The sequence below is a fragment of the Mytilus californianus genome, unplaced genomic scaffold (genome assembly GCF_021869535.1).
Source record: "Mytilus californianus isolate M0D057914Y unplaced genomic scaffold, xbMytCali1.0.p SCAF_2, whole genome shotgun sequence".
NCBI classification, from domain to species: Eukaryota; Metazoa; Mollusca; class Bivalvia; order Mytilida; family Mytilidae; genus Mytilus; species Mytilus californianus.
In genome coordinates, this window is record NW_026262668.1 from 80,038,644 (window position 1) to 80,051,583 (window position 12,940).

General features: G+C 33.0%; 2 protein-coding genes across 2 annotated transcripts in view; one reads left to right on the plus strand and one right to left on the minus strand.

Annotated features, from left to right (window-relative positions):
- The window catches only part of LOC127728339 (calcium channel flower-like), a 172,782-nt gene that overhangs the window by 139,966 nt on the left and 19,876 nt on the right, over positions 1-12,940 (plus strand). The window lies entirely within an intron of this gene.
- The window catches only part of LOC127728294 (ral guanine nucleotide dissociation stimulator-like 1), a 431,288-nt gene continuing 425,614 nt past the window's right edge, over positions 7,267-12,940 (minus strand). The window contains exon 17 of the transcript XR_007994072.1: positions 7,267-8,220. The gene's annotated coding sequence lies outside the window, so the exon portion shown is untranslated. The remainder of the gene's footprint in view (positions 8,221-12,940) is intronic.

The following is a 12,940-nucleotide window of genomic DNA, read 5'->3' on the forward strand; positions in this document are numbered from 1 at the left end:
TTATGGATATCAAAACAAATGGCTTGTTTATATCAAAAATATTCTAGACAGTTGTGGAATGTCAAACATATGGTATATGCAATTTGCTGATAGATGGGTATCAAAAAGTGTTGAAGAAAAATTACAAGATCAATATAAACAGTCATTTTTGTCAGATATAGATACTTCACCAAAAAGGGTAATGTTATAGAATTTTTAAGACAGAAATTAAGTTTGAGAAATATTTTAATATTGTGTATACATTGTGCAAATTTAGATGTGGTAGCCATCGATTGCCAGTTGAGACGGGAAGATGGCATGGTCTTTCAAGAGACGATAGAGTATGCCACCTTTGTGACTCAACTGACATTGGGGACGAATACATCATGACTTGCGAAAGACTTAAAGCAGATAGAACAAAATTCTTATTTAGTTATTTTTTGGAAAATCCAAATACATACAAATTTAATGTTTTATTCAATTCTACAAATACTGTAGAATTAGAAAAACTGTAAATTTATTAAAAATATTAATGTGAAAGTATGTCCATCTAGTTTAGAGCTCTGCTCCTAGTTAAAATATGTAACTTATATGTAGTATTTCACACATGCATGTAGTTAGTCTATTTATGTATATATATGTACCATTCTCTGTAACTTTGTATTTAGTTTATGAGAATAAAAGATTCATTCATAAATTTACGAAATATATTCTTGGTGTTAAAAGAAAGGCCAGTAACATAGCTGTGATGTCAGAGCTTGGTAGATTTCCTATTTATTTTACTATAATTTTGTCAGTGTTAAAATATTGTCATAGACTGGAAGGGTTTATTCCCGATTGTCCCACTTTTTAAAATTTTAGAGTTCTGATTGTCCCACATGAAAAGTTCTGATTGTCCCACATTATTTTATTAAATAAACAAGGTAGTTGTTGTTTGTTTTACTAAATAAACAAGAATTAAAATATGATTTTTTAAATCATCACATTAAAGCACTTTCGATGAAATAATATAAAATGTCTGAGTTATAAAATATAATGTTACTCTCATTTGTAAAACAAATATCAGTATTGTATTTTTGATTACTTTTTTTATTAAAATTTTTAAATAAATTAAAAAATAATACATGCAATGATTCTAAATGCTCTAGCGGTTCTCCTGTTGAAGATGTCATCCATTACTTTCTAGAATGCCAATTATATTATAACCAAAGAATATCTCTGATTAATGATCTTATAAATATGAACATACACATTGATATTGAAACGCTATTGTTTGGAAAAGATGCATATAATTACGAAACTAACTCTAAAATTTTTGATAAAGTTCCTTATTTCATTAAACAGTCAAAAATATTTTAACGTTCTAAGTCAGCAGCTTTCTTTTTTCTCTCTGTCCTATTTGCTTTTTTTGTTGCCATGCCAATGTGTGACTCCTTCCTTTATAACTGTCGCTATACTATGTATGTGTTTGCTGTCATCATATATGTGTATTGTATATGTAAGGAGAGGACTTAATATAAGTTGTAATAACTTGTGTCAAATCCTATTGCTTGATTAATACAATAAAATATTATTAAATTAAAATTAAATTAAAACGTCAGATTTTCCTGAACCCAACAACTTTCTTCATTGATCACGAAGCTGCTGTTCAGAATTCTGCTGGAGCATCCTTTCCAGGAAAAACTATTGAAGGACATTTTGTTTCACTATACTCAGTGTATTTGGCGAAAAGTGCAGTAAACAAGACTCGTCTCATAACTATAAAGGAGAACCAGACATTCATCAACTTATACGGTCGGCAGCAGTTCTTCCTCTGGTACCACCTACAGAAATAGACGACGTCTGGTTCCATACACTTGAAGACCTGGAAAATTCGAACTCAACAGCAAATATCACTTCGTTTACGGATAACGTCACAACATACTGGGTTGAAAGCAACAGGATGCTATGGAACCATTACCAAACCGAAGGACCAAGGACGACAAACCACCTCGATGGATGTCACAGTAGCTTGAAGAAGATGATCTAAGTACCACACCCAAACATAGTATAAAAGCTACTGAACTATCTTAAAGAAGAGCAGGCAGCAAACGAAATGACTACCATTCAGTATCAAGATTGGGGAGTAGGACCAACATATAGAACAAAATACAAAAAAGTCAACCAAGCCTACAGGAACTGAGACCATCTTCAGAATAGCGAAGTTATTGTGTTCCAGTATGCTGACATTGCTTCTGACTTATTTGTTACATTTTGACTAAGTTTGTTGCAATTTTATGGTGTGTTGTGATGTTTCAGTTATGAATCATGTGTGCTTTATTGTTGTACCTTATGCATTGTGTGTTCTTAATAGTATCTGCTCTTCGTGTCATATGTCATGTGTGTGCTTTAAGGAATTAATTGGTTTATTGTGTGTACTTTATTGTATTTAGCTGTTTATTATGTGTGCTTAAGTGAAACTCTTTTTTATTATATATCAATGTAGAATTGAGAAGTGCTTGATATGTGCTTTATGACTAAATATATATTATAGTCTGTGTTTGATGATACTTTGTTGCTAATATATGCAAAAAAGAAATATGTAAATATTATTATTTGTTCATGTTTATTTCTTATTTTATAAGTTACATTGGTTAGTTACCTTTGATAACCTGCTACACACTATAAAAACAATTTAATTACTATCAAAACATTTCCCAATTGTCCCACATTTAAACTTCCCAATTGTCCCACAAACATCTTCCCGATTGTCCCACAAAATTTCATTACTTTTTTACCTGTAATTTCAAAAAGTGGGACAATCGGGAAGACACCACTGGAAGGTTAAAGAAGGATTATTATATGATGCATTTATATGTTGTAAACAATTACATATTTCTAATGTTAATACATGGTACTCTAGTATAGATTATATTCTGAAAGGGATTAAATTATCTACTTTTGACCAGCCAATTGGTTCTTTATGTAAGTATGTTAAAAATACTATGTGAGAGTTATTTAACATTTTGGAATAAATTGAAGTATCAAACAATTAACTCAGAAAAAGGGAAGCTTGGTACTCACTCTTTATAAATTGAGACGGACAGATACTAAAAAAAAACGTATAGATAGATCCGAGCGTCTTTGTTTAAATTGCTCACTTGGTAAAGTTGAGGATGAGCTTCATTTTTTTATTAAAGCAACTTGCAAACGGCAATTTACTAATCGAGTGCCAAGATAAACAAGCACAATTTGTGTGGAGCGCGGAAGCTCTTCATTCTAAAAATGTGTGCACGATCAACACTTTTACACCCCAATAAAATTACAAAAAGAAGCATTCATTTCCTATAATTACATTTTATGCTAATAAGACCATGAAAAAAAGTTTAATCATTTACCTGCATGTGCACTTTTTTGTGGAAGCACGTGTCATCACGAATTTAACATTTCATTTTGATATGAATGTGAATTTTTGAATGACGGCGCGATTGTTGTTAGCCAATCAAACTAACGGATTCTCGTGAAACATACATGTAATGTAATTATTTTGTTATAAATTAGGCCGTTAGTTTTCTCAATTGAATTGTTTCATATTTTTCATATCGGGGCCTTTCAGAGTATAGCCGACTATACGATATGGATTTTTCTTATTGTTGAAGGCCATACGGTTGTCTATAATTGTTTACATCCACTTCATTTGAACTGTGGTGGATGGGTAGTTTTCTCATTGGCAATCAAACCACATCTCCTTATTTTTATATTTACCAACAAACTAAAACTGAGTGGAAAAGTTATAGACAGTTACCAAAAGAAGTCAAAAAAGGCAAGTCAGGAAGGTAGAATACACATACATCAATGATACCACAGACGCCTTGGTACAACTTTTGAAAACCTTTTTTTCATTGTTTGCACCTGAGACTACTATAACACAGAGATTGGTCAGTTCCCGTACTGACCAGTCAAATTGTAATTAAAACGATGTCTACGATCACGTGACGCGAAATGATTGACAAGAAGGCATCGATCCGCCATTGTTGATAACGGATCCAAAGCGAAAATAATAACTAATTTTTTATACGACCGCACAAAATTTTTGGGGTTCGTATAATGCTATGATGTCGTCGTCTGCGTCGTCTGCGTCGTCGTCGTCTGCGTCGTCGTCCGAAGACACATTTGGTTTCCGGACAATAACTTTAGTTTAAGTGAATGGATCTCTATTCAATTTTTTTAAAAGGTTCAATACCACAAAAGGAAGGTTGGGATTGATTTTAGGGATGATGGTCACAACCGTTTAGGAATTAGGGGCCCAAAAGGGGCCCAAAAGAAGCATTTTTCTAGTTTCAGGATAATAACTTGTGTATAAGTATTTCAATTGCTCTGAAATTGTACCACAATGTTTAATACCACAAGTAGAAGGTTGGGATTCATTTTGGGGGTTAATGTGCCAACAGTTTAGGAATTAAGGGCCAAAAAGGGGCCAAAAACAAGCATTTTTGTAGTTTCCGGACAATAACTTGTGTGTAAGTGTATGGATCTCTCTGACATTTTACGACAAGGTTCCATATCACAAAGGAAAGGCTGAGATTGAGTTTGGGGGTAATTGCCCCAAACATGCAGGAATTAGGGGCAAAAAAGGGAAAAAACAAGCATTTTTCTAGTTTCCAGACAATAACTTGTGTTGAAGTGTATGGATCTCTCTAAAATTGTACTTCAAGGTTTCATACTACAAAGGAAAGACTGGGATTGAGTTTGATGGTTACTGCTCTAAGGAGGGGGGGGGGGGGGGGGGGTTCAAAAAAGTTTAGAGGGAGGGTCCAATTTTTTTAAGCGGTTCATATTTTTTTTTCAAAATTTTTTAAAAGTTTCAAGAAGAAATCTTCAATTGCACAGTATTGCGCATTAGATTTGGATGATCTTTGACCACATTTATTTTGTGTCAGAAACCTATATTATGTCAAAAATTTGATCACAATCCAAATTCAGATAGTATCAAGCTTGAATATTGTGTCCAAATTTGCCCCAACTGTTCAGGGTTCGACCTCTGCGGTCCGGTATCAGGCTGCGTTCAGCGAAGCATTTTATTAACTGATGTGGCTGATTGAAGAGTGTTATATTAAGGTAAGTTTGAAAATAAGATTTGAACTTTTCTTAAATGTTCGTTTATAAGCACAATAAATAAAGTAAGTGCATTTATAGAATTGAATTTACTAATAAAACCTGAAAGTAACAGCGAGTAATAACTAGTAGTCCGTCAGACAGGGTCAATTTGTATTGCTAATGAGTAAAATTCAGATGAACAATTTGTTTTCCGGAAAGCATAACTGCATTCTACAGTCATAATCCTATGCAGTGGTGTAAAGTTTGTAATTATGAAATACTAATTTGTCTGCATTAGAGTTCCCCTGAAGTAGGTGTACACCAGTCAAGTTGCGTATTACAGAGCATGAAGTTTGATAGGTTAATGGAAATAAATCAGAATAATATTTGGTTTCCTTGATAATACTTATGCATTCTATAATGATATAATTTTGCAGTGCAGTAAAATTTGTATTTAAATGAAATACCAATTTGTCTACATTAGAGTTCCTCTAAAATATACAATTACTTAAAATACTTTAACCAAATTAAAACATGATAAAAATCCCAATCCTTCATCCATAGCCAGTAATAGGGTAATTATTTTTTTTTTTATTACTCATAATATTTTCTTTATTGTAGGAATGCCTCTCCGTCCAAAAGGAAACACGTGAGTGGAGAACGGAGAAGTTTATGGAGAAAAAGGGAACAGAAGCTTAAATAATTTTTAATCTGAATTTCATTGTCGTGCTTATTTTATATTGAAAAAATAAATGTTTAATATTTTAACATACTTTATTATTATTATAATATGCACTAAAACAAAGAAAGGAATGCAGAAATGCACAAAATTGTCAGTTTGGAAGACAATTGAATATCAACACACAAACCAAGAACAACACATCTTTATACATTTGGGGTGTTATAGTAGTCTCAGTTAGCACTGAATACTAGTATTCAATGTTCTACTATTACACCACTGTGCATACTTAACACTACTAAGCTGGTCTTACCTTATTTTAGATGAATTGATCATCTCTGAAAATATTCCTTATTTTACTATCCATACTTAAAACAACGACAGCTTTCTGCATTATAAAACAAACACCAATTAATACAGAAATGATCGATACTATTATTCTTTAAAAGGTGGAAAGGGTTAGTTCATTTCTTAAGTTTACAGTTACCAGCCTTATGAGATCTTCTATTTGCAAGTTATAACCATGATAACAATCAGATTTTTCAGACATAAGGTAAACTCCTCCTCCTGCTAGTGGATCCTGCATCTGTAACTGAAATAAGTGTCACAGGGACGGGTCTAGGATTTTCAAAAAGGAGTTCCAGAGAGACACAATGACAATAATTAAGTCAATTTAGTGCATTAAATGGAAGCAGCAGTCATAAACCAGAATCAAAGATCGCTCTGAGGGATAAGAAAATGTCCTGTCCCCAAGAACATGTACCTATGGGTATTTGTACTCTAAACATAATTCAACTGCATATGTATTCGATATTTGATTAATTCTAAATACAGTTTTTCAACTTTAAAAACAGCCAATCTCCTTGGTATACAGAGTATGTTTACAAATGAACAATATAATAATTGTGTTTAAGCGTTTACTTTACATTTGCCTCATTCTTGGAAATTCAAACACAATCAGTTTAAAAATAATTCTGAATGCGTTTACTAATCCAACATACTCCGTCTCAAATATACATTTGTATAAGGTTAAAAAAAAGGTCAAAAATCTGTTCTTTCTTTGGCTTTAGGGGTCATCTAGTAAAAATTCCAAAGCCCCAGAAGTCTTCCAAAAATGCAGAAATTTAAATGACGGTAAAGTATGTAGTCAAAAGTATAAATTCTGCCATGCATGTATGAAATCTTTTTACCTGCAAAGATACTGACCATTGACATATGTTGATACATTTCAAATCAATCTAATACTGGAAAAGAAATTTTAAGACAATTGGCACAATTTAATATTATAACAAAACAAGAGTGCACACGCTGAAATGTCTCGCCTTCTTTACTGACCATTGATTTTATGTTGATAGTCCTAAATATAAAGCTTTATTAAAAGTATCACATAATCTTAACATGGTCCAAGAAAATGAGGTCAAGTTCAGATAAACCAAACCGGAAATACATGTACATCTTACAATCATTCAATACACCAAGTATAGTTGACCTATTGCTTATAGTTTCTAAGAAACAGACTTAAACAGGAATACTAAACATTGACCAATGAACCATGAAAATAAGGTGAAGGTCAGATGAACCATGCCAGACAGACATGTACACCTTACAATCAATCTATGCATTAAATATAGTTGACCTATTGCTTATAGTATCTAAGAAACAAACTTAACCATGAAAACTTAACATTGACCAATGAACCATGAAAATGAGGTCAAGGTAAGATGATACCTGCCAGACAGACATATACACCTTACAATCATTCCATACAACAAATATAGTTGACCTATTGGTTATAGTTTAAGAAAAACAAACCGAAACACAACAAGAGTGCACACGCTGAAATGTCTCGCCTTCTTTACTAATCATTGATATTATGTTGATAGTCCTAAATATAAAGCTTTATTACAACTGTCACATAAACTTAACATTAAACAAGTAAACTAAACATTGACCAATGAACCATGAAAATGAGGTCAAGGCCAGATGAACCATGCTAGGCAGGCATGTACAGCTAACAATTCTTCCATACAACAAATATAGTTGACCTATTGCTTATAGTTTAAGAAAAACAGACCAAAACACAAAAACTTAACACTGAGCAATGAACCTTGAAAATGAGGTCAAGGTAAAAAAAAACCTGCGTGACTGACAAATAGATCATAAAATATTTCCATACACCAAATATAGTTGAACTATTGCATATAGTATTAGAAAAAAAGACCAAAACTCAAAAACTTAACTTTGACCACTGAACCATGAAAATGAGGTCAAGGTCAGATGACACCTGCCAGCTAGACATGTACACCTTACAATCATTCCATACACCAAATATAGTAGACTTATTGCATACAGTATAAGAAAAACAGACCAAAACACAAAAACTTAACTATAACCACTGAACCATGAAAATGAGGTCAAGGTCAGATGACACCTGCCAGTTGGACATGTACACCTTACAGTCCTTCCATACACCGAATATACTAGACCTATTGCTTATAGTATCTGATATATGGACTTGACCACCAAAACTTAACCTTGTTCACTGATCCATGAAATGAGGTCGAGGTCAAGTGAAAACTGTTTGACGGGCATGAGGACCTTGCAAGGTACGCACATACCAAATATAGTTATCCTATTACTTATGATAAGAGAGAATTTAACATTACAAAAAATCTTAACTTTTTTTTCAAGTAGTCACTGAACCATGAAAATGAGGTCAAGGACATTGGACATGTGACTGACGGAAACTTCGTAACATGAGGCATCCATATACAAAGTATGAAGCATCCAGACCTTCCACCTTCTAAAATATAAAGCTTTTAAGAAGTTAGCTAACGCCGCTGCCGCCGCCGCCGCCGGATCACTATCCCTATGTCGAGCTTTCTGCGACAAAAGTCGCAGGCTCGACAAAAACTAAACACTGAGCAATGAACCGTGAAAATGAGGTCAAGGTCAAATAAAACCTGTCAGACTGACATGTACATTGTAAAATATTTCCATACACCAAATATAGTTGACATATTGCGAATAGTATTAGAAAAAAAGACCAAAACACAAAAACTTAACTTTAACCACTGAACCATGAAAATGAGGTCAAGGTCAGATGACACCTGCCAGTTGGACATGTACACCTTACAATCATTACATACACCAAATATAGTAGACCTATTGCTTATAGTATCTGAGATATGGACTTGACCACGAAAACTTAACCTTGTTCACTGATCCATGAAATGAGGTCGAGGTCAGATGAACACTGTTTGACGGGCATGAGGGCCTTGCAAGGTACGCACATATTAAATATAGTTATCCTATTACTCATAATAAGAGAGAAATTAACATTACAAAAAATGTTATCTTTTTTTTCAAGTAGTCACTGAACCATGAAAATGAGGTCAAGGACAATGGACATATGACAGACGGAAACTTCATAACATAAGGCATCTATATACAAAGTATGAAGCATCCAGGTCTTCCACCTTGGAAAATATAAAGCTTTTAAGAAGTTAGCTAACGCCGCCGCCGCCGGATCACTATCCCTATGTCGAGCTTTCTGCGACAAAAGTCGCAGGCACGACAAAAATCGTAAAGGGTTAAACTAATCCCTGGGACTTTTATGTTTTTCAACTTCATATTTGATTTAGCTTTCTTATTGTTTTGATTCAAGTGCCTCTGATGTAGCTGAAACGCACGTCAGGCGTACCAAATTTTAAGCCTGGTATCTTTGATGATGATTTTATTCCGGCTTTTGCTGCTGTCAGTGTAAAAGTGTAGAAAAATAAAACATTCGATATTTTCCTTCAGATGCAATTATTAATCATGAAGTACTTCTGTCCAATGTTCATAACATTCCATGAAAGTTCAACGAAGTTATCTATTATGATGCTTACAATTTAGCGATGTCTGAATAACTTAAGACTATCTAAATGTTAAACTTCAAGCAAAAAAACTAAATGCATTTATCAGTGAAATACTGAAAAATTAAACATTTAAACACAATCAAAGCATCATGGCTAGTCTGACATTTTTTCTGACCCTACTTTCGATAATTATTTTGTTATCTTCATTTCCATAAGGGAGCTACCATTTGATTTTTATGGGGGGGGGGGGGGGGGGGGGGGGGGGCTAGGATGAAAAATTTTGTCCTGCATTTTTTTTAAGTTGTAATCTCTATCCTGCCTTTTTATTTTCCACTCTGTTCGGTCCTGCCTTTTTTTTTCCTGACTTTTTTTTACCTAAATTGTCATCTTGATTTTTTTTACAAGTGTCTCATCCTGCCTTTTTTTTACCCAAAACTCCTGTCCTGCCTATTTTTTTCAAATTTCATCCTATCCCCCCATAAAAATCAAATGGTAGCTCCCTAATCTCAATGTAAAATTTCTAGTCTATTGCCAAAAGATGAAGAATTTTGAAATATTGATGCAAATTATTTTGGTATTTCAATTGAAGACACTGTCAGATTTTTTGACATCTTTTTTTAGAAACATTTGAAATTCAATGATTTTGACAAGAATGTTAATGGAAATCTTCAAATGTGTAGCATACTTTTTATACTATGCCATTAATAATAATTGGCTTAATAATTTCCAGAAAGATGCATTAAAAATGCACTTTCTTAACAACAACAAAAATAAATAACTAACTTTTATCTAAATTTGTGTTCATTCTTCATTAAAGAAAAAATACATTTCCTGTATTCAAATACCTAATGCCGAGATAATTCCAATTACTGTAATTGTTTGAAAATCTTGGCAGCTGTCCATCATACTGGTATTGTATCAATAATCTCATTTGCCTAATGCAAGAATGGGAATAATAGCATTTCAAACAAGAGGCTCTCAAGAGCCTGAATCGCTCACCTGTAATTTTTTGCTTAAATCTTTCATCAATGATTATTTTTGCTTTTTAATATAAATTAATGAGTGGCTTAAAAATTTCATTGATAGGTTCTTTGTATCTATCATATTTTCTTCAAAAGCAAAGAAATACATTTTACCCCTATGTTCCATTTTAGCCATAGTGCCTATGTTTCTTGACGTACAAGAAAATAAAATACAAAATTTATACTAGATACTCTGAAACTCATTCAGCCCAAGTTTGGCTGAAATTGATTTAGCAGTTTCAAAGGAGAAGATTTTTCAAAGTAAGCAAAATAGATGAACAAATTGTGAAAAATTGTCTTTAAGGGCAATAACTCCTGAAGGACACATTTGACAATTCTGGTCATTTTAACTTATTTGTAGATCTTACTTTGCTGAACATTTTTGCTGTTCACAGTTTATCTTTATCATTAATAATATTCAAGATAATAACCAAAAACTGCAAAATTCCTTAAAATTACCAATCTAGTGGAATCAATCCAACAATGGACTGTTAGATTCGTCTGAAAATTTCAAGGCTGATAGAACTTGGCCTAATGAACATTTTAACCTCTCATCAGATTTGCTTTAAATTGCTTAAGTGTTTGAGATATATTAGCCAAAAACTGCATTTTACCCCTATGTTCTAATTTTAGCCATGGCGGCCATGTTTATTGACGAAACAGAAAATAAAACACAAATTTATTCTAGATACCCTAAGGATCATTCAGCTTAAGTTTGGTTGGAATTGGTTCAGTGGTTTCAGAGGAGAAGATTTTTTTAAAGTTAGAAAACATAAACAAATTGTGTAAAATTGTCCTAAAGGGCAATAACTCTTTAAGGGGTCAATTGACAATTTTGGTCATATAAACTTATTTATAGATCTTACTTTGCTGAACATATTTGCTGTTTACAGTTTATCTCTATCATTAATACTATTAAAGATAATAACCAAAAACTGCAAAATTTCCTTAAAATTACCAATTTAGTGGCAGCAACCCAACAATGGGTTATTAGATTCATCTGAAAATGTCAGGGCTGATAGAACTTTACCTTCTGAACACTTTTATCCCAGTCAGATTTGCTCTAACTGCTTTGGTTTTTGAGATATAAGCCAAAACTGCATTTTACCCCTATGTTCTATTTTTAGCCATGGCGGCCATGTTTTTTTTACGAAACAGAAAATAAAACACAAACTTTATTCTAGATACCCTAAGGATCATTCAGCTTAAGTTTGGTTGGAATTGGTTCAGTAGTTTCAGAGGAGAAGATGTTTGAAATAGTTTACACAAGAAGGACGACGAGGGACGACGACGGACGCCAAGTGATGGCTAAAGCTCACAGTTCCTTCGGAACGGTGAGCTAAAAAGTGTGGGAATCAACTCTGATATCAATACACATCTTGAACCAAATTTTATTCAATGGCTTACAGGAACAAAAGATACTGATAAAACACTTTCACTATTCTTATCAACTGCTTAAATTTGATAAATCACATTTTCCACATTAATTAATAAATGGCAATTTAATATAAATTTTGATTTACAAAGGAACTATATGCAAGTGTATATCTAAAATAAAGAAGTTGTTCGCCCAACCTTTTCTTAATTTAAGGACAAATAACATATTAAAAGTTGGCAGTTGATGATTAAAATGGTGTATAAAGTTTCGGGAAGTCATAAAAACACATAATCATTTTCATGACATGTCTTCAACTTAGAATTTTGCACCATCTCCAAATCCGGAGTGATCACATAGATCCAGCATGTCTGAATCAAAAATCATATCAAAATTTTACTCAGGATACTGTCTTTTGATCATGATGAACAGAAGCATTTTCAAAATCCAGGTAGTTTTCCAAAAAATCAATGACTAATGACAAACTTATATTGATGTCTGAACTTTAATCTTAGACTAAATGTTAACTGCCAAAAAAACTTAACCCAATTACGAGAATAAACTGTTGACACAGAGATATGTCTCGCCTATCGGCAGAAAATTCGAAAACTTTTAGACAACCTGATGGACAGCAACATAGCCAATCAAGTCACTGGATCATGACCTAGGGGACAAGGCCTCCAGATTGTCGTCAAACTGATATGTACTTATAGAAATGCAACTTTCTAGAAAATATCATTGATCAATCATAAGTAGTAACTATCAAACTGACTAAAGCTGAAAACTTAACATTGAAAATTGCTAATTAATTCAAAGTCACTTGACCATGACCTAGTGGGCAGGGCCTCTAAATAGTTGTTAAACTGATAGTATTGCAACTTTATAGAAAATATCATTGATCTGTCACATTAGCAGTTCCTATCAAACTGACTTAAGCAGAAAACTTAAC